Source organism: Lissotriton helveticus, chromosome 2_1 (genome assembly GCF_964261635.1).
Source record: "Lissotriton helveticus chromosome 2_1, aLisHel1.1, whole genome shotgun sequence".
NCBI classification, from domain to species: domain Eukaryota; kingdom Metazoa; phylum Chordata; class Amphibia; order Caudata; family Salamandridae; genus Lissotriton; species Lissotriton helveticus.
Window position 1 is genome coordinate 426,197,658 of NC_136059.1, and position 26,751 is coordinate 426,224,408.

Consider the following 26,751-nt stretch of genomic DNA (forward strand, 5'->3'; position numbering starts at 1 on the left):
TTTCATCCTGGCCGGACAATGGTTTCCTTACAAGAAAACAATTGTCCATTAAACTAGCTACTTTACTTTGTTTAATCTCTTTCAGGAGAGTATCTGATGTTAAAGCTTTAGAAATATGTAATAGATTTTATTCTCCTGATGGAGTATTATTTGAGATATGGAAGAGAACCAAGACCATGTCTGAGAACATATTTTACCCTTATTTTTTAGATTCTCCAAAACTGTGTGTCGTGAGTTGTATGAAAGCATATGATCAGAAAATAAGTATTTTTAGACCTTGTAACGAGAATCAATTGTTAAATTCTTTTATCAAACCTTATAAGGCGGTCTCTTCCGCGACAATTGCTAGGTGGGTAAGAACTGTTATGTTTGAGGCTGGAATAGATTTATCTAAGTTTGGCGCACACTCCTCTCGTGGCGCTATGGCGAGCAAAGTTTTTTGGGGTGGGGGATCCCTTTCTGATATCCTGAAAGCAGCAGATTGGTCTAATGCCTCAACTTTTGTTAAATTTTACCTTAAACCTGTCGAACATGTAAGCAATGTTGCATTGAGAAGCTTTGATTTTGCATAATGTAGCCTCCGGTCTTGTAATGAAATGTCGATTCTCCAATTAGCATGCAGAGAGAATCTTGATTTCATTAAAGACAACGGAGGCTGACATTATCCCTCCCACCACTCCCTGGTGGATGTTTTATTTATTATATTTTATATATCTTTGATTGTTTGATTATTATGTCTTTTACATTTATTCTTTTCTACCTTCCAAGACAAGTTTTACTCCTTTTACTTTTTTCCTTTTCAGATTTGGCTTCTTTATAAATCTTTTTTGATGGAAGATCTTGAAACTACAGCCCTTTCCTTTGCAGCTCTAAGAGGAAGTTACTTGGTTGCTATGGCACTTGTATTGCTCTGTGGAATGTTTTGTTTATGATGTAATTGTTACACTTTAAAGGGCTGCATATCTTGGGCAGCAATAAAAGTTATTGCATAATGTCAGCCTCCGTTGTCTTTAATGAAATCAAGATTCTCTCTGCATGCTAATTGGAGAATCGACATTGTTTGTCAATTTTTAATGTTGCTGGAAAACCATGGCAAAGCTAACCCTTTAATTTTAACCCTAGCTAAAGGGACAACCTCATCCAATGTGGATGAAATGGCATCTTCAAAGGCAGTTGCTGCCTATTCCACAGTATCAGTATGGCGTATCTGCTGCAGATCGATATGGGCTGAAAAAGCATCAGGAGTTAATTTGCGCCACGACCGTATTAAGGTGGATTTATTTTCCCCACAATTTCTAGAAGGTTTAATGGGCATACAAAATTTTAATAAGTGGTGGTCAGTCCAAAGTAGTGGTAAAGATGGCACGGCTATCAGCTTAGTTGAGTTAGTAAACAGTAGGTCTAAAGTGTGCCCGGCTTGATGTGTGGGCCTACTACCTTCTGGGCCATTCCCAGTGTCTCCAACACCCCAACCAAATGGTTGGTGTCTGGGTCAGACAATAGCTCAGCGTGGTAGTTAAAATCTCGAATTAAGATGAAGTTTTCTGCGGCTAATACATGTGGTGCAATCATTTCCAATAATTGATTTACAAAGTTTGCTTTTGCACCTAGGGGTCTGTAGACTAAGGCTCCTCTCCATGTTGCCAAATCAGGAGTGCTACTCTTAAAGATTAATATTTCCAACATCTTAGTGATTAAGGATTCTAAAGTAATAATCTCGAGATTTGTGTACCTGAAGATGAGTGTCAGTAAGCCAGCGGGAGAGATGCATTGGAATAATGGAGTTTTTAGCCTTATTGCATGTTACTGGCCTACAGTCTATAAAAAGCTTTATTTCCCACAAAGTTCTCCCAAAATGAATCCAATGATACTAACCAAGTAATGCTTCAAGAAAGTTCATAAAGTGCAAATGCGAACCACTTTTTTGGGTGAATGGGCCTATTTGTGTTACCAATCCAACTCTGGCACTTGGCACAATTTTTCTGCTGCAAGAATAGTGATCCTGAGGGATGAGGTTCTGTAATTCTAGAGACTGACTCCATTTTATATTGTGCCACCATTTTGTGTTGCCCTCACGTAGGCCTGTGAAGGTAGCCTGGCGAACAAAGTGGCCTGGCCTTCTTAGTCCATGTATACATTAACTTGGTTTCTTTCTGACTCTGGAAAGAACTGTAAGAAACTGACCTCTTCACCTGAAACTGACCTCGCAAAGCCAATTTCCCTGATCGATCTTTGTCTGAGATTGCCAATCAATGTTCAGGACATCGTTAAATTTTAGTTTCCTTGCATATGCCTTATCATTTTCATCATCTGTTACTGTTTCTTTTTTATGTTTCTTCATTACATGGGTTATGCTTTCAATTATAGGTTTGTCCGGCTTTTGGAGATTGAATGTGGGACATTCCTAATGATTAACTTTTGGGTTGGGATACTGTACATGTAATCATGCCATGCCCTGCAGTGCCATCTAAATCAGATTAACCTTTGTGAACTATGTAATTATAATGTTTTGCCCATATCCTGCTAAAATCCCAAAGGCTACTCACCTGCTGACCCTCCAGATTTTCCATTTGTTTAGGAATGTAATTGGTACAACTCCCTTACATGCCTGGGGCAGGATAAAGAGTATATAAGACGTGAAGTAAGACCATTCTAGCAGACTGCCTCATTCAGTTGCTAAGGCTTTTGTGTGACATAGTCTCACCTCATTTAAGGTTAATAAAAATGTTCTTTTAAAATTCAGCTTCATGCTCAAATTCTTTATTATTGGTTTGAATGGACTAAGTATCAGTGAGACCCCTGAGAAGGAGTTCAGATTTCTTCAGGGAAACAGGAGCGGGAGTCAGAAGCACTCCTAAAGTGAACAAGACATTTCACCTAAATACAATGACTTTACCTTAAGGCAACAGCAAACTCAACTTACATTAATTTATGGGCAATTAATTTTTCTAGTAGGAAAGTTTAGTTGGTTAATGCAATTGCTTCAGATGTTTGTGTCTAACCGGATCTTGACTAGTTTTATTCCTGTTTGGTGCATTGAGGAATAATGACATGAATACAGTGCTATGAGGTCACAGCCTGTGTCAAAAAACACTGTGACTAGATAAGTCAGTAATTGGAAAAAAACAATTTCACACAGTATAAGACAGGAAGCTGCAGTTTGAAACAAGCATTAGAAAAGCCAATAGGTCTTGCCTTTGGGATCTATTGGCTTTGCCAATGTGTTTACGATGCTGTGTAGTGCCAGGATTTTTTCCATTGACACTGTGTAGCATTGCTAAAATAAATACATTTAAAAAGGTGTAATACCGCAACTGATGCTAGCGGTTTTGTCATTCAACTAGCACGCCCGAGTGTAATGGTGCATGTGTCAGAAAGTATGAGACCACAAACGGAATGACACAGGTCCCACTTGCTTTAATTTTTCATTTACCGATCCAAGATGGAGGGTACCACTCGGATCAGATGAAGATTTGTTTTAGCATTAAAATGCAAATTAGGAAAAAGGATTGTAACTGGTTGGGGAAATAGAGGAACAAACGGGGGTGCATCGCACACACGAGTGATTAACACTGGGAGCCGGGGAAGGAGCACACATGCAGTGAAGACCACAATGCAAGGGGGCAAGGGAAAGAAGAGCACAAAGTGCAGGGGTAACAAGCAAACAATAGAGTGAGAAATACCCAAAAATGACAGCATTACAAGCAAGGGTAGAGAAGCACATAAGGGTGAGAATAGCTCTGAGTGTGAGGAGGGGGGTTAGAAGTACACAAGAGAGAACCCCACAATGGGGAGGGTATTTGAGGTGAGCACACAGGGGCGAAAAGGACATAGTAAAAAACACTTGAACTCACGCAGAATACTTAACCAAAAATTAAAAAATATCCCGAAAAGTGGAAGGACAGATGCTAGGTAGTAAGAGAGATAGTAAGCAATGTAATCTTCAAGGGAAGGACTGACCCAAGATGGACAAGCTGGGACAAGAAAAGCCTTTTGAATAAAAAGCAAGCACATGAGACTGGGAATAAAGCCAGCCAATTAAAGCAATGGCGGGCTGTAAGCCCCTGTAAGTTCTTACAATATCTGGTAAGCTCTGCCTATACTTATTTTGCAACACAGTGTAAGCCAGTATAACTAATTAAATACATTTATATTTCTTTCTGGTATTAGGCACCCTCTCGATAAGTTGTGTTTCTTATTTAGCTGTCTATCCCTCTCACTTCACAGCACTGGAGATCTTCTTTTGCTTTTCAGCCTGTGGCAACTCAAGATCAGGAGTGGTTGTTTTTAGCCAAAAATATGGAATCTATTGGAGTAAAATTAAGAAAAATTGGGAATGCCGTTGCCTGTAGATCCTGTCCACTTCAACCTCTGTGCAGGGCTTTTACGAAGAGTTCTACACACATATCAGCAACATGTAAACTATCCCTCTCAGCTCCCCTAGTAAAGTATACTACTGGGGGTGAAAGCTCTGACATGCAGTTTAGAAGTGTACCTTCACATAATCTCTCTGTTCACTCCCTACTCAACAGCCTCTTACTCTCCCAGTTCCCTTTTTCCTATCTGCTTCCTCCTCTCTCCTACTTTGCCATTCGTATATGCCTTTCTCTCTCCCTCATTGCTTTGTTTGTTCCATCTGACTTACCTTTTATATGCCCCCTCGACCTTTCTTCTCTTTTCATCCTTCTCAATGTCACCCTCCGGCTATTTCTGTATGTCATTTTCACTCCTTTCTCTGCCCCATCTTCTTCTGAGATCCTGTTTATTCTTCTTCACCATCCACTCTCTCTCTCTCTCTCTCTCTCTCTCTCTCTCTCTCTCTCTCTCTCTCTCAGCTGGCCGACCCTCACTTGATTTTCTCTTCTCTCACTGTTCCAACCTTTTGCCTCTCCCTCTCTGTACAGATTTTTCTCACCTCTTTTCTCACCACCATTTATCTCTCTGGTTTACACTCTCAAGTAGTTTGACCGCCTGTGAACTCTAAGTCTGCATACAGCAACACAGCGCTGCTTCCGGCAATATCATTGATGGTACGTGGTAGAACCGTAAAAACTGCCCCTTATGTCGGCTGTCACATTCTGCTTGGAGAGGATGTGTTGGCTAGTTTTTTAATCTTTAAATAAGTCCAGCTATAGGTGAATGTTTGCTCTACACTCCAATGTTTAATACAAATAAAAAAACATAACCTGTTGTGACTTGTACTTTTGTCAGATGTCTATTTTATAATCATTACTAGCAGCCTGGCCCGACGTTGTCCGGGAGCAATTAGGCTTCAGGGCCCCTACCCGCCCGGCGTTGTCCGTGGGTCCCCCGGAGCCCTCCTCCATATATTGCAGTAATATACCTCTATGTTTACTTTGTACGCTTTTGTAACCTGCACACGTAACTTTTTCCTCCTGTAATGCACCGTTTGGCTCACTTTTTTAATGCTCCGTCTGCTTCCTCTTGCTACCTGCACACGTCACTTTTTCCTCCTATACCTCTATGTTTACTTTCTACGCTTTTGTAACCTGCACACATAACTTTTTCCTCCTGTAATGCACCGTTTGGCTCACTTTTGTAATGCTCCGTTTGCTTCCTCTTGCTCACGATGTACGCTTTTGTAACCTGCACACGTAACTTTGTCCTCCTGTAATGCACCGTTTGGCTCACTTTTGTAATGCTCCGTTTACTTCCTCTTGCTCACGATTTTCATTTTTGCTTCATTTTTCCGGCGCTCACCGCTCCTAAATAAATAAATAAATAACCTACCTCATCCACCGCTCACCGCTCCTCCCCGCCTGTCCACCGCTCCTCACCGCCTCTCCGCCGCACCGCCTGTCCGCCGCTCCTCACTGCTCCTCCCCGCGCCATGTCCGCCGGTCCTCCTCGCGCTCCTGGATGCCGCTCCTCCCCGCGCTCCTCACGTCGGGCACGCACGTCGCGGCCGGCGCTTCTTCCAAGGGACTACTTTTTTTTTCTGTACTTATTTTTTAATAACGTATATTTATTACGTTCATATAGCCTATGTCCATCTGCACACCCTGACGATTACAACGATGTATCGGGTGTGTGGATTGGCGCTGTGGTTCCCAAGTTTACCCGCCTCAAAGGTTCAACGTTCTTCCTTTATAATAGTAAGTACAGATAACAACGACAGTGGTTCAAGAAAAAGTTACAAAAAAAGCAACAGTTAACTTGCAGTTTTACATAAATACAGCCCAGTTAAATTTAGAGCCAATGGGCAAGATGTACAACTATTTTTTGGGGTCGCAAAGGGGTTTTGGGCCCGTTTGTGACCGCAAAAAGCACGTGGCTAATGTACCAACCCTATTTTACGAGTCGCTAATCAATTAGCGACCCGCAAAATAGGGTTACTGACTCGCTATTGGGAAGGGGCGTGCCAAGTCCGTCCCTTCCTGATAGAGAATCCAGAACCCATGTATGAATGTATTGCAGTCACAAAACACTCGCAGTTTACCACCCTTCTCAGAAAGGTGGTAAGGTACTCACAAACAGGAAGGGGTCCCCAGGGGATCCTTTCCCCTTTGGGAATGCATGCACAATTATTTTTTAAGAGCAGGCTTTGTCAATAAACCTTAAAAAATAAAACTGAAAAGTTTAATTTTTATTTTTTAAATGTGTACTGTTTTCATTTGAGGAAAATGGGCGGCATTTAAAAAAAAATGCTTTATTGACAAAGCAGTCCCAGACATTGCGGTCTGCTTACCCTAGCAGGCCACCATTTCTGGGAGAGCTAGCCATTCCCAATGGGGTCGAAAATTACAACAGCCTCACTAATATTCATGAAGTATGCAATTAGTGACCCCATTGGGAATCGCAACAGTGTTTCAGACTCTGTTGTTCATAGCAGTTTGCAGCTCGCAAATTGCGACAAGCAATTTGTCGCAATTTGCAAGTCGCAAACTGCTATAGTCATAAATCTGGCCCAATATATATGGAAAAACACAAGAAATCATGAAAAATCATGAAAAGGTACCCAACATAATTAGATAAAAAAACAAATACTAAAGCAAAAACATGTTTTTATTTAAAAAGAGAAAAGAGTTATACAACAGTACAAATATACAGTACACAATTTACAGTGTAAAAGGTAAAACAATGGCAGAGAAAATAAATAGATCAAAACAAGTCCAACAAATAACAGGAACAGAGATTGCAATAAATGCTTCCTCCTTAATATATGCCAAGGAAAAGCGTTGACGGTGTTGCGACCTATTCAGTTTATAAGGTCATCATCAGGACGAGAATTTTCTTATGAGCAACCATTCCATATAGTCTGTACGGTCTATATCAGGCATAATCAAACCAAATATCCCCCATGAATGATTCTACGAGACAGGGAAGCAGCCGAAGAAACCTTTGGTGCACATGTACAATTCACTTTGCCATCATAGGTGCCGGTGCAACTTTAAAACCAGCCCACTCGAGATTCAAAATGTATTAAGCATGGACGCTGCCCAAAGAATCAAGGAAGGGCTCGCTTCGCTGTCCATCAATGAGGTAGAACCAAGGTGTAACAGCGTGTGAAATAGCACTATCTATTCCCAAGCTTGTTTTGTTTTATCTATTTCTTCTGCCATTGTTTCCCTGTATATACTGTAAATTGTGGCTTCAGTTATGTTTATTGTGTAACCCCGTGAGCACCCTTTGTGTAGGCTATATTTTTTGTTGTATAACAGTTTTTCTCTTTTTATGTAAAAAGAGATTTTAGCATTAAATAATTGTTTTCTGATCTAATTATGTTGAGTACCTTTTCATGATTTTTCATGATTTCCTGTTTTGTTCCATGTATATTGTCTCCAAATTTAACTGTACTTTATTTATGTAAAACTACAACAGTTTGTTGTTGCCTTTTTTGTAGCTTTTTCTTGAACCACTGTAGTTGTTATAATATTTCTTGGCCCTAGGGTTCGGGTATTAGGGCTGACCCTGTTTGATGTAACCACTATTTTATAACCATGGGCCAGATGTAAAAAAGGGTAATGGACTCTCAAAATAGTATTTGCGACTCTCGCTATTAAGAAGGGGCGTTCCTTCCTAATAGCGAGTCACCATGCCATGTACTATTGTTTTGCGACCGCATTTGCGGCCGCAAAACACTTTCAGTTTACCACCTACTTCAAGAAGGTGGTAAACCACTCGCAAACGGGAAAGGGGTCGCAAGGAGACCCCTTTCCCTTTGTGAGTATGTGAAAAAATATTTTTTAAGAGCAGGCAGTGGTTCCAGGGACCACTCTCTGCTCTTAAAAAATGAAACGAAAAAGTTTAATTTTTCTTTTTTAAATGTATCCCGTTTTCCTTTAAGGAAAATGGGATGCATTTAAAAAAGGAAAAACTGTTTATTAAAAAAGCAGTCACAGACATGGTGATCTGCTGACCCCAGCAGGCCACCATCCCTGTGAGTGCTAGCCATACCCAATGGGGTTGCAAATTGCGACTGCCTCATTAATATTCATGAGGCATGCAATTTGCGACCCCATTGGGAATCACAAACAGTGTCTGAGACACTGTTGTACATTCACATTAGCCAGGCACGGCCCATGCAGGGCGTTATACCGGGCGGTGACGTCAGGCGGGGGAGGGTCAGGGTGGGAGGTTGTAAAATGCGGGATATGGACCATTACAGGTAAGTACCAAAAAAAAAAAAACAAATTTCGTTACCTGCGCTGCATCGCCAAATGTGATGCAGCGCGGGCAACAACATTTTTTTTTTTCGGTACTCACCTGTTATGGTCCATATCCCGCATTTTACAACCCCCCACCCTGACCCTCCCCAGCCTGACGTCACCGCCCCGGTATAACGCCCTGCACGGGCTGTGCCTGACATTTGCGAGTCGCAAATTGCGAGTTGACATTTGATGCAATTTGCGACTCGCAAATGTGAATGTTTGTTCATCTGGCCCAATGTGACCTGCACCGAAGTGTCCAGAAAAATAACCTTTTCCTGAATTTTTGTCAAGATTGTTGAATCTCTCTCCTCCGAATTTTTACCGTCATTTTGCAAATTTTGCGTCCTTGACAGGTGGTCACCCTAAATACCGTAGTTCATTGATTACATAGGTAAACAGAGTGAGAGTCTTGAAACGAGGACCATCGGATGAAATACTCCGTTTGCTGGGGATTAAAGTTATTTTGTAAATACTGTTGTGTTTGCGTTCAGGTGAAGACAATTCAGATTGTGAGACCTATATTAAACACGTGCCTCGGTGTAGTAGGGGCCGCCCCGCCTCGATGTAAGAGCCGTGCACGTTCCCATTAGGAGCAGGCAGGATGCACTTCGTTTCCCTGAGCCCCGGACGGTGTGGTAAATGCATTTCTGCAACACCAGGGAACCTCTTTCCTGACTCTGTTTTATCTTGTTATCTCGGTTTGCTCATGACAGCGCATGCAAAGTGCACAGAAGGCCAGGGAACGCTTGACTACCGGCAAACTGCATTTTGTTTGAATATACCCCATTAGCGGACCCGCTCTGCCTGCTATGAAAACTCTCGGAGACCGCAGAGAAGCACTAATTTATATTAACAGGATCTGAGTGCATTCTTTATTTCCTAAGAGTTGAAAGAATGTCAGGCTATTATGCTGTTTATTCAGCACAGATGTCAGCAAATACATGTATGCAAATATGATTAAGGCTTCAGTGTTAGACTTCGGCTTACTTCTGTCAGGCTCTCTTCAGACAGGCAGGTTTCTATAAAACCTCTAAATGTATATTTACTCGACTGAGATTTATGGGAGTTTAGCCATAGCTTGTATCAAACGATTTAGAACTAGTGCCTGGAAATGCCAGGTTATCAGGCTTAGGGGAATAAAAAATAAGCATTATCCGTAAATATTGTTTAATGCTGTTCCAACACGATGTAGTTAAGTTTATTTTGTTTCGGAAAATCAATTTTCTAACCGAAAATGTTGCTGAGACCTGAAAAAGGCGCATTATTAAAAATGTGACATTTTGTAAAAATATGAACTAGTTCATTGATGCTGTGATTTCTGATTCAGACTGGGCATAAGGCCACTAATGGCGTGGGCGCAGAATAGCACCTATATGTACCGAGGTCAGTAGAATTATTTTTGCAGCACTGCCGTGAAGCATTCATTAAGCAGACGTTTTATTCAAATCATGAAAATATAGCACCTGTGCTCTTCTGTAAAGTAGACCTATTTGCTGATTTTGGCTTTGCAGAAGCACAAGCCTTGGTGATGCCTAAAAAATTATTAACTGAAATAGAAATAATATTAAGAACTGATTATAAACTGCTGTTGTCTAACTGGCACGACAAAGGCGTGTTTTATTAAAAAAGTAATCACCCTTTCTATAGTTCAATGATGATTTTCTTGCGATTACTGAACAGAAACTTACGTTTCAGACTTCGGAGCTGCACAGTGGCACGTGCTTGCACAGTGATCAGTACAAATTGCCTATTAGCATTTGTGTCACCTGACCTAACATTTTGCTTATTAACCCACACTTCTATATCCAAAACTAAAGTTCCAATATGTTTTACACGACTATTTATACCCACATTTGCTTCTGTTTGCAACTTTGCCATGCCGGGCGATAACCTCCTCAACCTGGGGTATTAAGGGGTACCCATAGAGACCCAAACACACTCTTAAACTTACGTTTGCGAAACAAGTGCTGCAGAACCATCAGTGCTGTGCTGGGTGAGACTAACCAAACAGGAAGAGCCCTAGTAAGGGTTCAGTGCTGGGCGTGGCAGACTAACCAAACAAGAAGTGCTACAGTACAGGCTTAGTGCTGTATGGGGATACTAATCAACCAAGAAGTGGTCCTGTACAGATTCAGTGCTGTGCGGGGGAGACTAACTGTTTGGTTCTTCGTGAGTCTTCATTTCAATATGCCATATGTCATCTGTTCCTGTAAGACTGACAGAATATTATATTCGTCAGGCCCTAGAGAGTTTACTGGCTTGCCTATTCCATCCAGTACCCTCCTAGTCAGCGAGGTCCCAGTCACAATGGGTGGGTTAAACATTTTTAATCCTGTCAGGTGGGAGGAGATCTTGGCTTTACTGGGGAGATTTGAAGGAGTTGAAGACACACTTACCTGGCGGCAGTGGGGTTCTGCCATATTGAGATAGGGGTTCCTGGGCAATTTTATTGAAGGGCAAAATTAAGAGATGGGATTCCAAGAAATTAATTAGGATTTAGTGAAAGAACATTTCTAATTACTGATTAGGATGCAAAATAAATCTGACACCTAAAACACTACCTGCTCAGAAGTTTTTGACCTGAGATGATGCCGCCTGAGGAAGAGGGCCCTGATGAAGGAACATTCCTAGCTCCTATTAGAAGAAAACGACTTACTAAAATGCTCAAAGACTTCTGCTGGAGACTCAAGACTGGAATGCCTCAGCAAGGTTCAAGTGATTGGCTTCCTGTTTGCCTGTTTCAGGGACACAAAAAGCAGGACTCCTGATTTCAAAGGGGATCAGCTGACCGACGGCAGTGAACTGAGCCCTGAATGAGACCTGGCTGCAGAGAGAATTGGTGTCTTAAAGTCTACCCTGAGGACATACAGGGCCGGACTGGCCATAGCGGGCACCAATCATTTTCCCAGTGGGCTACCAGGGTGGGGGCCGGTTTTTGGCCCCTGGGGGGCCGATTTTGTTACAAGGCCATTTTTGCAGCATAGCTGCAATATCGGCCCCTGTAACAAAATCGTCAGAAATCAGCCCTGGAAAATAGCTCGGCCGCACCTCCAACCCCCTGGGGGGGGGCCCCGGAGCACTTTGCCAGGGCTGGTTTTGGTTCCCAGTCTGTCAGGCTCTCTTCAGACAGGCAGGTTTCTATAAAACCTCTAAATGTATATTTCCTCGAGTGAGATTTATGGGAGTTTAGCCATAGCTTGTATCAAACGATTTAGAACTAGTGCCTGGAAATGCCAGGTTATCAGGCTTAGGGGAATAAAAAATAAGAAATATTGTTTTTTATAATATTGAAGTTAGTAATATCGACAGTCATAATATAGTTGTTAAAAATATCGATTTATCTTAGTGTTTTAAGTGTTAATATATGTGTTAAAAGTATGTATTATTTTAGTAATGTATGTTTGAATTTTTTGAAAGTAATGAATATTATGGTATTTAATTTTTGTGTAATTTAATTCCATAGCAGGTTGTGAGTTTATAGGGGAATAGGATGGGAAGTAATTTAATTATAGTAAATTAAATATACATTTTTTGAAATTAATAATTATTTTTAATTTAATTTAATTTTGCGTTTTAGTTCTGTGGGAAGTAATTTAATTGTAATAAAGTAATTATTTATTTTTATTATTGGTATTGATAAGGAATTTATTGATAATGAATTATTAATTTGTAATTCATTTTGATTAATTCGTAATTATTTTTTATTAATTGACAATTATATTATTTGTATTAATTTCTTATTGGGAGCGGGTTGTGGGTTTATAGGGGAATAGGGTGGGAAGTAATTTAATTGTAATTAAATAATTATTGAAATTAATGTTGTGTATTTAAAATTAATTTACTATTAATTAATTAATAATTGGTATTTTTTATTATTAATTTTTGGTATTGACAATTATTGTGTTGTTAATTGTTTATTGATATGTAATTTAAAAAAAATACTTTTTAATGAATCATATTTATTGGTATTTATACATAATTAATGATTAACTATTATGTAATTGGAAATACATTTGAATAGATTTTTTTTTACATTGATAATTAATGTATGTTTTTTTAAATATTAAATCATTACTTTCCCCACTGTTGCACTCACTGGAGTAGGAATAGTAATTTTTACCCCTACACTATCCAACACTTTCCCTACTGTTGCACTCACTGGAATGGGAATAGTAATGTTTACCCTCTCGCTATCTAACGCTTTCCCTACTGTTGCACTCACTGTAGTGGGAATACTAATTTTTACCCTCCTGCTATCCAACGCTTTCCCTACTGTTGCACTCACTGGAGTGGGAATAGTATTTTTATCCTCTCGCTATCCAACGCTTTCCCGACTGTTGCACTCACTGGAGTAGAAATAGTAATTTTTACCCTCCCACTATCCACCGCTTTCCCTACTGTTGCACTCACTGGAGTGGGAATAGCAATTTTTACCCTCCCGCTATCCAATGCTAAAAATATTGAATCTTTTTTAATATTATCAATTTTATATATATATATATATATATTCACTGAAAAAACCATAGGTTATAGACCATATATAGTTAGGAATTTGCATTTACAAAACCTTGAAAATTCACTGAAAAAACCATAGGTTAGAGACCATATATAGTTAGCTGGACATTTTATTGACATAAAACCAATGAAATTCCATATATAGTTAGTTGCACTAACTATATATCGCGCACCCGCAATCCACTGCTGATGATGTCACATATTACATCATTCATGGCATGGTCAGTGACATCACTGATGACATCACTGATGACATCTCAAATGACATCACTGATGACATCACTGATGACATCTCAAATGACATCACTGATGACATCATCTAGTGTCTGTGTGTTTTTGTAAAGTTTAAATATGTTTTACATATTGAAGAATGAGTGGATGTATGGAAGACTGAGTGTGTGTGTGGCTGGCTGGGAGGTGTGTGACTCTGTGCATATCAATGTGTACTTGTATCAGTGATTGTATAAGAGAGTAAGTATGTGTTAGTATATGTGTGAAAAATTATGGTGTTCTGTGTTTAACTGTATAGATGAGGAAATCGAAGTGTGATTGATTCTTCACAGGACTGACTAGGTGTATGAGTGCATATGATAGTGTTGTAATAATGAGTGACTGTATGTATGAGTGATTGTATGGGTGAATGAGTGAATGTGTGTGTAGACGTAGGAATCAGTGAGTGCGTATGTAGTAACTGGTATTGGTGTGTCATGATGTCATCAGTGATGTCATTTGAGATGTCATCAGTGATGTCATTTGAGATGTCATCAGTGATGTCATCAGTGATGTCACTGAAGTATGGTGTTCTGTGTTTAACTGTATAGATGAGGAAATGGAAGTGTGATTGATTCTTTACAGGACTGACTAGGTGTGTGAGTAACTCCATGGATGAGTGGCAGTGTGTGAGTGTCTGCATAGGTGTATGAGTGCATATGATAGTGTTGTAATAATGAGTGACTGTATGTATGAGTGATTGTATGGGTGAATGAGTGAATGTGTGTGTAGACGTAGGAATCAGTGAGTGCGTATGTAGTAACTGGTATTGGTGTGTCATGATATCATCAGTGATGTCATTTGAGATGTCATCAGTGATGTCATCAGTGATGTCATTTGAGATGTCATCAGTGATGTCATCAGTGATGTCACTGACCATGTCATGAATGATGTAATATGTGACATCATCAGCAGTGGATTGCGGGTGCGCGATATATAGTTAGTGCAACTAACTATATATGGAATTTCATTGGTTTTATGTCAATAAAATGTCCAGCTAACTATATATGGTCTCTAACCTATGGTTTTTTCAGTGAATTTTCAAGGTTTTGTAAATGCAAATTCCTAACTATATATGGTCTATAACCTATGGTTTTTTCAGTGAATTTCATTGGTTTTTTAAAAGCTAATATCTATAGCTGTAAAATATATTCTTTATTACGTGACGTATCACGTAGCCACGTGAGACGCCTCATGACGCGTCGCATAACCGTGACTTATCGGCTCTGCAGCGCAAACAAAACCCGTAACGTAAGCGTGCCGGAGCACGCTTACAGATATATATATATTTTTTTAACCTTAATTAGACAAAATCCACACGTGCACATATCTTGAGGCCTAAGGCACATCAAACAAACAGTCCCTACAATTTTGCCAAGTTTGCTGGAAATCTATTCCCTTCATTTTTTTTTTACTGTTTCTCTTGGTTTTCCCCTTGTTACGCTTACCGGGACGCTACCGGGTACGCGAACCGGACGCTCCAAAAACACAAGATGGCGGACTCCCGTTACGCTGCCGGTTAGCTGCCCGGTTCGCGTACCGGGAAGAGCTTCTACCGCAAAAAATCGCGGGCGACTTTAATATCCCCCTCATCAATCCTAGGGGGTCAGGAGGGGTCTACCTTGCCCCCTTTCCTTCATTTCCCCCTTTGTTTTTCACCACATCTTGTCTCTCGATCCTACCGAGAGACAAGATGGCGGCCGCTCCGGACTGTTTAGAATGTTGACAGACACCGGAGAGCCAATCAGCTTCGCTTCGTGAAGTCCCGTTACGCGTCAGGTACGCGAACTGGGGCGCTAACCGGAGCGCTGTCACAGATATATATTTTTTTTAAACGTTAATTTCTCAAAATCCACTGGAGCACATATATTGAGACATAGCAAAGGCACGTCGGGCAAACCATATCTACAATTTTGCCAAGTTTCATGTAAATCTATTCAGCCGTTCGAGCTAAAAGTGAGTCCAACCGCCCTATGGAAAAATGAATGGGAAAAACGCGTTTTGGGACCCCCCTTTTTTCTCGGCCCCCACTTGACGAAACCCCCCCAAATTTTTAGGGGCTGCTCAGAAACACAATGTGCCATTTTCCTGAAAATGTCAGCCAATTCCGTCCACAAACGCCAAAGTTATTAGACATAGAATTTTCAGAAATCCCATAGAGAAAAAATCCTAACTATATATACCCACTGGCTATCGCCAGTAGGTAATATACATATATAAACATATATAATCTGCATATGTATATAAATATAAATGCATGCATGCATATACATATATGCATACATATGCATGTTATTTACATGAAAGTTTTAAAAACACTAATAAAAGCAAAGCTAAAAAGCCACCTCATTACAAACAGAATGGCTTTAACTTAAACGAGGGCGAGATCTATTGCATTTTCAATGCTTGTTTACTTTGGTTCTATCAAGAAGGCATTCAGATGTGTCACACATTTGCCATAAATTCTGAATGTTAGCACTCTAGTTGCTCATTAGATCACTGTAGTAAAGCTAGTGCTCACCAGGGAAGTCTGCTGCTAATCATGGTTTGCAGCCATTTTCCCGCATTTTTTATCCCGCAGACTTTCAGTCCGCATACCATTATTCCGCAAGGTCATTGACCTCGCATACCATTATCCCGCATTTTTTCAAAACGCATGTGCATTTATCGCGCATGCCTTTACAAAGAATTACGTTTTAAAGGCATGTATGGTAAATGCATTTGCGTTGTGAAAACCACGATGACGAGAGAGGTAAGTGGGTTTGTGTTAATTTTTTCGTGGGTTAGTGATTGTGTAGTGTAGTGTTGTGTAGTGTAGTGTTGTGTTAGTGTAGTGTAGAGTTGTGGTGGTTGTTTAGTGTAGGGTCATGCTGGGGGTAGTGTTTTAGGGTTTAGGGTTGTGTTGTAGTGTTTGCGTAGTGTAGGGTCATGCTGGGGCTAGTGTTTTAGGGTTTAGGGTAGTGTTGTAGTGTTTGCGTAGTGTAGGGTCATGCTGGGGGTAGTGTTTTAGGGTGTAGGGTAGTGTTGTAGTGTTTGCGTAGTGTAGGGTCATGCTGGGGGTAGTGTTTTAGGGTTTAGGGTAGTGTTGTAGTGTTTGCGTAGTGTAGGGTCATGCTGGGGGTAGTGTTTTAGGGTTTTGGGTAGTGTTGTAGTGTTTGCGTAGTGTAGGGTCATGCTGGGGTGTAGTGTTTTAGGGTTTAGGGTAGTGTTGTAGTGTTTGCGTAGTGTAGGGTCATGCTGGGGGTAGTGTTTTAGGGTTTAGGGTAGTGTTGTAGTGTTTGCGTAGTGTAGGGTCATGCTGGGGGTTGTGTTTTAGGGTTCAGGGTAGTGTTGTAGTGTTTGCGTAGTGTAGGGTCATGCTGGGGGTAGTGTTTTAGGGTTTAGGGTAGTGTTGTAGTGTTTGCGTAGTGTAGGGTCATGCTGGGGGTAGTGTTTTAGGGTTTAGGGTAGTGTTGTAGTGTTTGCGTAGTGTAGGGTCATGCTGGGGTGTAGTGTTTTAGGGTTTTGGGTGGTGTTGTAGTGTTTGCGTAGTGTAGGCTCATGCTGGGGGTAGTGTTTTAGGGTTTAGGGTAGTGTTGTAGTGTTTGCGTAGTGTAGGGTCATGCTGGGGGTAGTGTTTTAGGGTTTAGGGTAGTGTTGTAGTGTTTGCGTAGTGTAGGGTCATGCTGGGGGTAGTGTTTTAGGGTTTAGGGTAGTGTTGTAGTGTTTGCGTAGTGTAGGGTCATGCTGGGGTGTAGTGTTTTAGGGTTTTGGGTAGTGTTGTAGTGTTTGCGTAGTGTAGGGTCATGCTGGGGGTAGTGTTTTAGGGTTTAGGGTAGTGTTGTAATGTTTGCGTAGTGTAGGGTCATGCTGGGGGTAGTGTTTTAGGGTTTAGGGTAGTGTTGTAGTGTTTGCGTAGTGTAGGGTCATGCTGGGGTGTAGTGTTTTAGGGTTTTGGGTAGTGTTGTAGTGTTTGCGTAGTGTAGGGTCATGCTGGGGGTAGTGTTTTAGGGTTTAGGGTAGTGTTGTAGTGTTTGCGTAGTGTAGGGTCATGCTGGGGGTAGTGTTTTAGGGTTTAGGGTAGTGTTGTAGTGTTTGTGTAGTGTAGGGTCATGCTGGGGGTAGTGTTTTAGGGTTTAGGGTAGTGTTGTAGTGTTTGCGTAGTGTAGGGTCATGCTGGGGTGTAGTGTTTTAGGGTTTTGCATAGTGTTGTAGTGTTTGCGTAGAGTAGGGTCATGCTGGGGGTAGTGTTTTAGGGTTTAGGGTAGTGTTGTAGTGTTTGCGTAGTGTAGGGTCATGCTGGGGTGTAGTATTTTAGGGTTTAGGGTTGTGTTGTAGTGTTTGTGTAGTGTAGGGTCATGCTGGGGGTAGTGTTTTAGGGTTTAGGGTAGTGTTGTAGTGTTTGTGTAGTGTAGGGTCATGCTGGGGGTAGTGTTTTAGGGTTTAGGGTTGTGTTGTAGTGTTTGTGTAGTGTAGGGTCATGCTGGGGGTAGTGTTTTAGGGTTTAGGGTAGTGTTGTAGTGTTTGCGTAGTGTAGGGTCATGCTGGGGTGTAGTGTTTTAGGGTTATGGGTAGTGTTGTAGTGTTTGCGTAGTGTAGGGTCATGCTGGGGTTAGTGTTTTAGGGTTTAGGGTAGTGTTGTAGTGTTTGTGTAGTGTAGGGTCATGCTGGGGGTAGTGTTTTAGGGTTTAGGGTAGTGTTGTACTGTTTGTGTAGTGTAGGGTCATGCTGGGGGTAGTGTTTTAGGGTTTAGGGTAGTTTAGTTGTTTAGTGTATGCTAAAGGCATATTCGTTCTAAAAGTTTTCGTTATTTTAATTTGCGGCCTAATAGTACATGCAGGATTTTTTTTGCGGACTGATGGTATGCGGGATTTCGTCATATATTCGCTAATCATACTTTCTATGGCAACATGAACCCCCTCATTTTGTTCCTTTTTAAATTAAATGTTTTAAGAGTTACAACTTTATTCCAATCAAGATGGCTTCAGGTGTGCCATACCTTTGTAATAAGTAGGACTGTTAGCACTCTAGTTGTTCTTTAGAACACTCTGGGACATTCTGTCATTGGGCTATAGTTGGGCTACATCTGGCTGATATTTGGGCTACATTTGTTTTTTTTTGTCTCTGGTGGCCATCTTTGGGCTACATTGGGCTACATTGGGCTACATTGGGGTACATTGGGCTACATTTGGGCTCCAACATATATATAGCCCAATGTAGCCCAATATAATATTTAATTTTCGTAAAAACCACTGGAGCCTATATCTTGAGACATAGCAAAGGCACATCGGGCTACCATTCCCTACAATTTTGCCAAGTTTGGTGTAAATCCATTCAGCCGTTCGGGCTAAAAGTGAGGCCAACCGCCCTATGGAAAATTGCATGGGAAAAACACGGTTTGGGACCCCCCTTTTTTCTCGGCCCCCCCTTGACGAAACCCCCCCAAATTTTCAGGGGCTGCTCAGAAACAAAATGTTCCATTTTCCTGAAAATTTCAGCCAATTCTGTCCTCAAACGCCAAAGTTATTCGACATAGAATTTTCAAAAATCCCATAGGAAAAAAATCCTAACTATATATACCTACTGGCTATCGCCAGTAGGTAATATATATATGTATAGATATATATATACATATATATATATATATATATTCACTGAAAAAACCATAGGTTATAGACCATATATAGTTAGGAATTAGCATTTAAAAAACCTTATTTTACTCACACAAAACCATTGAAATTCCATATATAGTTAGTTGCACTAACTATATATCGCGCACCTGCAATCCACTGCTGATGATGTCACATATTACATCATTCATGACATGGTCAGTGACATCACTGATGACATCACTGATGACATCTCAAATGACATCACTGATGACATCACTGATGACATCTCATTTGACATCAATGACCACATCACTGATGATATCATTCATGTGACAATACAATGCATCTCCTCACATTTTAATATAACCTCTGTTTCACCCAGTGTTAAATACAGAATATAATTTTTGAAACCATTGACACACCAATACTAGTTACTACATACGCACTCACTGATTCCTACGTCTACACACACCTTCACTCATTCACCCATACTATCATTCATACATACAATCACTCATCTTTACAACACTATCATATGCACTCATACACCTATACAGACACTCACAGTCTGCCACTCATCCATGGAGTTACTCACACACCTAGTCAGTCCTGTAAAGAATCAATGACACTTCCATTTTCTTGTCTATACAGTTAAACATAGAGCACCTTACATTTTCAAACATATACTAACACATACTTACCTTGTTATACAATCATTGATACAAGTACACATTGATCTGCACAGAGTCACACACCTCCCAGCCAGCCACACACACACTCAGTCTCCCATACAAATACTTGGACAATCAATCAGTAACCCATATAGTTAATCATATAGCTACTGATCAAAACATGCAGCAGTTTACAGAACAACAGACATAATGATGCACAAATTAAGACACTTTAGTCACTAACCCATGCACTCAGTGAGACACATTTAATCACTCACTCATGCATTCAGTCATGCACCTACTAAATCCTTTGTCCAGACACTTATACTTCCACTCATTCTTCAATATGTAAGACACATTTTAACTTTACAGAAACATACAGTCACTGGATGTTGTCATCAGTGATGTCATCAGTGATGTCATTTGAGATGTCATCAGTGATGTCATCAGTGATGTCACTGACCATGTCATGAATGATGTAATATGTGACATCATCAGCAGTGGATTGCAGGTGCGCGATATATAGTTAGTGCAACTAACTATATATGGAATTTCAATGGTTTTGTGTGAGTAAAATAAGGTTTTTTAAATGCTAATTCCTAACTATATATGGTCTATAACCTATGGTTTTTTCAGTGAATTTTCAAGGTTTTGTAAATGCTAATTCCTAACTATATATGGTCTATAACCTATGGTTTTTTCAGTGAATTTCAATGGTTTTTTAATAGCAAATATCATAAGCTGTCGAATGTCAAGTACGTGGTAAGTGAAAACATTTTCGTGTTTATGCACACTGATCTGCTTTGAATGGTGCCCCCCCCCCTCATTTCTATTAGGAGTACTCTCTCTTTGCAGATAGTGAAAGGTAGTTAACGCAGGTCTTTGCCCCCATTGTAATCCGTCGTGCCTGCTTCTCTCTCCATTTGATTCATTGTTATCCAAGTATTTACTGTTTTAGAATTAGTTCTCTTTGGTTCATTCTCTATTTACAAACAAACACAGAGTCGCAATACTCTGTTTAGTCTTTGCAGATAACGAAAAATCGTGTAAAAAAAAAGAAAAGGAATCGAGCAAAATCAGTAGGCCACTAATGGGATCTCTTTTTGACCTCGCTAAAATAGAAACATTAGGAACAACCCCTCATGACAAATACAAAACTAGTGAGATGAACTGAACTCCACACAATGATGGCTGCAAAACAGCTCTGCTCCGCCACCCACCCCGCCCAAAATAACGATAAAGAACGGTTGCCATGATTGGTTGCGGAATGACCACGACGGAGCTACGAAATGGTGCTGCTCTCATGCTAACCCCAGCTTCAGTCTGAAACATCCAGAAACACTGTAGACTACCAATTCGATCAGTTCCGGTAGCGCCCCAATGTAACCCGGTAGAGAAGAACTAGCCCTCCCCTCTTTGACTGATGGTTCTTGTTGCCTGTCCCTTCTGTTGTCATTTAACAGAACTATTTAGCCTGCTGAAAGGGGTTGTGTTCCGACCGCTGGTTGGTGGAGACATTTTGACTATATTCTGTACCTGCGTTGTCGCGTAATGCGTCATATGACGCGCCGCGTTAGCGCATCCGGAAGTCATCCGGGGCGCGCAGCGCGTAACGTAAGCATAACAAGTCATGTGACTTGTTAATAAAACTTTTCATTGGTTCATTTTACTTTTCTTATTGTAATGATGAAAGGCTTGGTCATATGACCTAAAAATTACGCTTTTCATTACTTCCTAACATTATTTTTTCTTAAATATATGTTATAATGTTCCAGGCTAATGTACTTTCCCGGAAATTTTACAACTGTCCTGCAAGTAAAATATATTCTTTTTTCGAGAAAAAGAGCGTTTCTTCGTCCCATGACGGAGCCGTTGAGCAAAAGAGGGTCGACCTGCTGTCTTAGTCGCCGATACGCCTGAATATGAGATTCTTATCGATCACTTTATGTTGCAGGAATAGAAAACACAACAGCCCTTGACCATTTATCTTTACTGCGTTCCTTCGTATTATACCTTTTACCCTTCATGTAATTGGTCTGCTTTATTTCACTTGCCTTTTAATGATTCTAAAACAGTGACTATTATTAAAAACTTTACCAATGTATATACTACTACCATGTTTTCTTTTAAAAACCTTTATTGTGAAAATTTCATTATACAAATACGAGCCTATAACCACGTGGGCCGGCCACGGAGCAAACTGTAATCGTATATGATAAATAGACATTTACACTGCAGAGGAACGTAACGGGCGGGCCATTAGGTTGCAAGAACTAAGGTGTCTAACAGTTACGGAATCGGTGGACGTACATTTTATAATTAAAATACGACAGGGCCAGTTACAATAAAATTATCTAGATATACATTTGCGGGCAAGTACCATGGGTGACGTTAATTCGAACTTTCAACAGTACAGTAATCAATAACACATCAGAACTTAATATCAATAGGGATGTCGAAATATTCAATCAATTCTCGTCCCCGCCCGCCATGTGCTTCAAAACTGCATACGTATCTCGTGATTTCAAGGTTCTGCAACCAGTACACAACAAGGAGTTACGAGTCCCATTTATTCTGGCGCCATTTTGGGCGAGGACGGGCAGGTCCAGGATATAGTCAAAATGTCTCTACCAACCATCGACTATGATGATGTTCATATGCTGTATTTATTAGAGTAACACTCAGATGTCCACATGAAATAAATTTGCCACAATCTAAACATGTCATTTTAATCTTTCCAAAGTTCTTCTAAATATTTGGGACCGTTTCCCTTGCCTCTGAAGCTCTCAGTGCCACTTCTTTGATGAATGTACTAGCAGGTCAGGGGTTCTCCTCCAAATCTCTCTTTTATGCAGCACTATAATTAATTGGTGCCACCTCTCCATATGACGATGCATGGTATAGTTACCACAACTATATTTTTTTTCGGTTCCTCTAGAGAGTTCATCGTGGCAGATGAAGCGTGTAACGTACCGGGCATTTACCTTTTTTTGCATGTACAGGAAAGGAAAAAAAAATCGAGCGTCCGAGTTCTAAGGTGTCCCAGGGCCATTTTAGTGGACCAGGCCCAAATCCAAAGAACAGGCCGCCATTTTGAAAGTCCTGTTGCAGCCGCCTGTCGCTGTAGCATCAAGAGCAGCCGAAACTCAGCTGAATGGCAACTGAAACGGTAAAGGGGCGCCCCACTACAGCAGACGAGCCAGGCCCAAATCCAAAGAACTGCTATCTCACAGGCTAATGGGGCGACCCACGCCGAGTTTCAGCATTGTAGGATGACCACACAAGTACAGCAACTTGCTAGACATCACCTCGGTGCCATCCGGATCTCGGCGCCCCACTGCAGATGAAGTGCCTCTCAACTATGAAACCACCACGGTGACATCCGGATCTTGGCGCGTTGTGCTGCCTTCGGCCTATTCGCACATCGGTCCGCTACTGACGCCATCTCACAGGCTAATGGGGCGACCCACGCCGAGTTTCAGCATTGTAGGATGACCACACCAGTACAGCAACTTGCTAGACATCACCTCGGTGCCATCCGGATCTCGGCGCCCCACTGCAGATGAAGTGCCTCTCAACTATGAAACCACCACGGTGACATCCGGATCTTGGCGCGTTGTGCTGCCTTCGGCCTATTCGCACATCGGTCCGCTACTGACGCCATCTCACAGGCTAATGGGGCGACCCACGCCGAGTTTCAGCATTGTAGGATGACCACACCAGTACAGCAACTTGCTAGACATCACCTCGGTGCCATCCGGATCTCGGCGCCCCACTGCAGATGAAGTGCCTCTCAACTATGAAACCACCACGGTGACATCCGGATCTTGGCGCGTTGTGCTGCCTTCGGCCTATTCGCACATCGGTCCGCTACTGACGCCATCTCACAGGCTAATGGGGTGACCCACGCCGAGTTTCAGCATTGTAGGATGACCACACCAACTTGCTAGACATCACCTCAGTGCCATCCGAATCTTGGCATCTCAACGCCTAGTGGTATCTTCCATACAAAAAATATTGTTACGCTGCCTTTGGCCCCATTCGCACATCAGTCCGCAACTTAGACATCACCTCGGTGCCATCCGGATCTTGGCATCTCAGCGCCTTGTGGTGTCAGTCAGAAAATATTGTTGTGCTGCCTTCGGCCTATTCGCACATCGGTCCGCTACTGACGCCATCTCACAGGCCAACGGGGCGCCCCACGCCGACTTTCAGCATTGTAGGATGGCCACACCAGTACCACAACTTGCAAGACACCACCTCGGTGCCATCCGGATCTTGGCATCTCAGCGCCTTGTGGTCTCTTCTACACCGGAAATATAGTAGAAAATATTGTTGCGCTGCCTTTGGCCCCATTCACACATCAGTCCGCTACTGACACCATCTCACAGGCCAACGGGGCGCCCCACGCCGACTTTCAACATTGTAGGATGGCCACAGAAGTGCGACAACTTACTAGACACCACCTCGGTGCCATCCGGATCTTGGCGCGTTGTGCTGCCTTCGGCCTATTCGCACATCGGTCCGCTACTGACGCAAACTCACAGGCCAACGGGGCGCCCCACGCCGACTTTCAGCATTGTAGGATGGCCACACCAGTGCGGCAACTTCCTACACACCACCTCGGTGCCATCCGGATCTTGGCGCGTAGTGAAGCTGCAGCAGCTGCAAATAAGCTTCAGACAGTGTTACAACCGCTGCTCAGAACTCTCAACTATGACACCACCTCGATGCCATCCGGATCTTGGCGCGTTGTATTGCCTTCGGCCTATTCGCACATCTGTCCGCTACTGACGCCGCCTCACGTGCCAACGTATTTTCTCCGCATTTTATACCCTATGCCGCATAACAGGTCATGTGACTTGTTTATAAAACTTTTCATTGGTTCATTTTACTTTTGGTTTCCTAATGATGGAAGGCTTGATCATATGACCTAAAAACAACACTTTTCATTGGATGAAAACTTTTTTTTTCCCCCAAACGATGAAAGCCCCACCTTGTTTCTGGATGTTTCAGACTGAAGCTGGCGTCACCATGAGAGCACCACCATCTCGTAGCTCCGTCGTGGTCATTCCGCGAGCAATCATGGCAGCCGCTCCCCACCAGAAGCCTGCAGGAGTCGGGGCCCCCAAAACTTTTGATGAATTCTCAAGGCGGAGGGGACGCTTTCGAGAATGGGGTCCAAGACCTAGCAGACAAGCGTCCGATTTCCAAGGTGTCCCAGGGCCATTTCAGTGGACCAGGCCCAAAAAGGAAACAGCCTGCCGCCATTTTGAGAGTCCTGTGACAGCCGCCTATCGCTGCACCGCAAGAGTGGGCGCAACTCAGCTGAATGGCGGATTTTGACACAGTGGACCAAAAGCGGACGGAATGGCAACTGAAACGGTAAAGGGGCGCCCCACTACAACAGACGAGACTCCACCTGGAGAGGCCCGTTCACGCCGCCTCCCCCGGGGCGCTCCACGCCGTTATTCGGAGCAGCATTGTAGGATACCAAAACCAGTGCGGCAACTTACTGGACATCACCTTGGTGCCATCGTTCTGCTGCCTTGGAACTATTCGCACAACAGTTTGCTACTGATGACCCACCCCCCGCGACGCCCCACGCCGTTATTTGCTGGGTGGCAACTTACTAGACATCACTTTTGTGTCATCTAGATTTCGGCGCGTTCTGCTGCCTTGGAACTATTCGCACAACAGTTTGCTACTGATCACCCACCCCCCGCGACGCCCCACGCCGGAATTCTGGACGTTGTGCTGCGTTGGGACTATTCGCACAGCCGACCGCTACTTCGTTGTTTTTCTCTAAAAATGTTTATATGTTATTACTATTTTTGTTTTCTTGTATATATTTATAAATTATTAAAGTTTTATAATCTTACTACTTTGTCGGAGTGCTATATATTTTTAATGTGACACATAATTGTAAAAACTTTGATGTACAAAGAGTCATCCCTGGAATCTTCCGCTTCACGCTCGGTCCCCTCCCCAATCACAATACAGAATGGTTTTCAGATAATAGCAACGCTTCTGCTGTGACGGATCTCATCGAGTGTGGGCCTTGATCTACTATAACTCCTTTGAAGACGGGTGATTCTTTACAGCTGTGGCCATAAACTACATCTGCAGGGCTAGCTGATAGCCTAGGACCGGCCTGGACAATCGGACACAGAGGAAAAGGAGTGTCAGAGGGTGCGGTAGTGAATAGGGCGAAAGGGAGGTGTCGGGCGGGCACAGGGTGTGATTCTCAGGGAAGAACAGCGCAGATGGGGGGAGGTTTATTACCCATGCATAAAACAGAGAGCGGGGGTGACCACTGCCTGGGGGAGATGCTTGCGAGGGTGGGGAGCCATGCTAAGGATCGACAGCGTTCACAGAGTGGATCTGGTCAAGGCATCTAAAATGGCTGCCGTGCACGACAAAAGTGTGGCATTTGAAAAAAGACAAGATGGCGCACACAATGTTTTTCAACAATTCCTGATTTCCTTCGAATCGAACGTTAACAGACGTTGGGGCATATTACCAAAGTTAAGCGATATTTATCCCTAACGATGCATTGCAAAGATTTTTTTACCGTCAGAAATTATCGCAGATAAACCTTGCTATTATCAAGGTTTATCGCAAATACGATAAAAAACGAGCGCAATGCATTAATGTCGCTGAAAACTCCGCGATATTCATGCATTACCGAGCTAATGCTCTTAGCCATGTTATCCACCTCCCATTGGATAACATGGCTAAGAACTGCTCAGGGCAGCTGTTACTTTTTGGAGATATTCGCGCTTATCTCGAATATTTCCAAAAGTTGATAATAGGAGATAGCGATGTTAGCGACTGTTTCCAGTCGCTAACATCTTGGCATGCCCACTTTGCATGTCATTAGTGATAAATATCACTCACATGCAAAGTGGGACCCAAGATGGTCGCTATCTCCTACTAGCCGTCGCTAACTGGTGTTAGCAACAGCTAGGTAATACACATATAATTTTATCTCCGCGAAGCGGAGCGCTGTTACAGATATATATCTTGTTT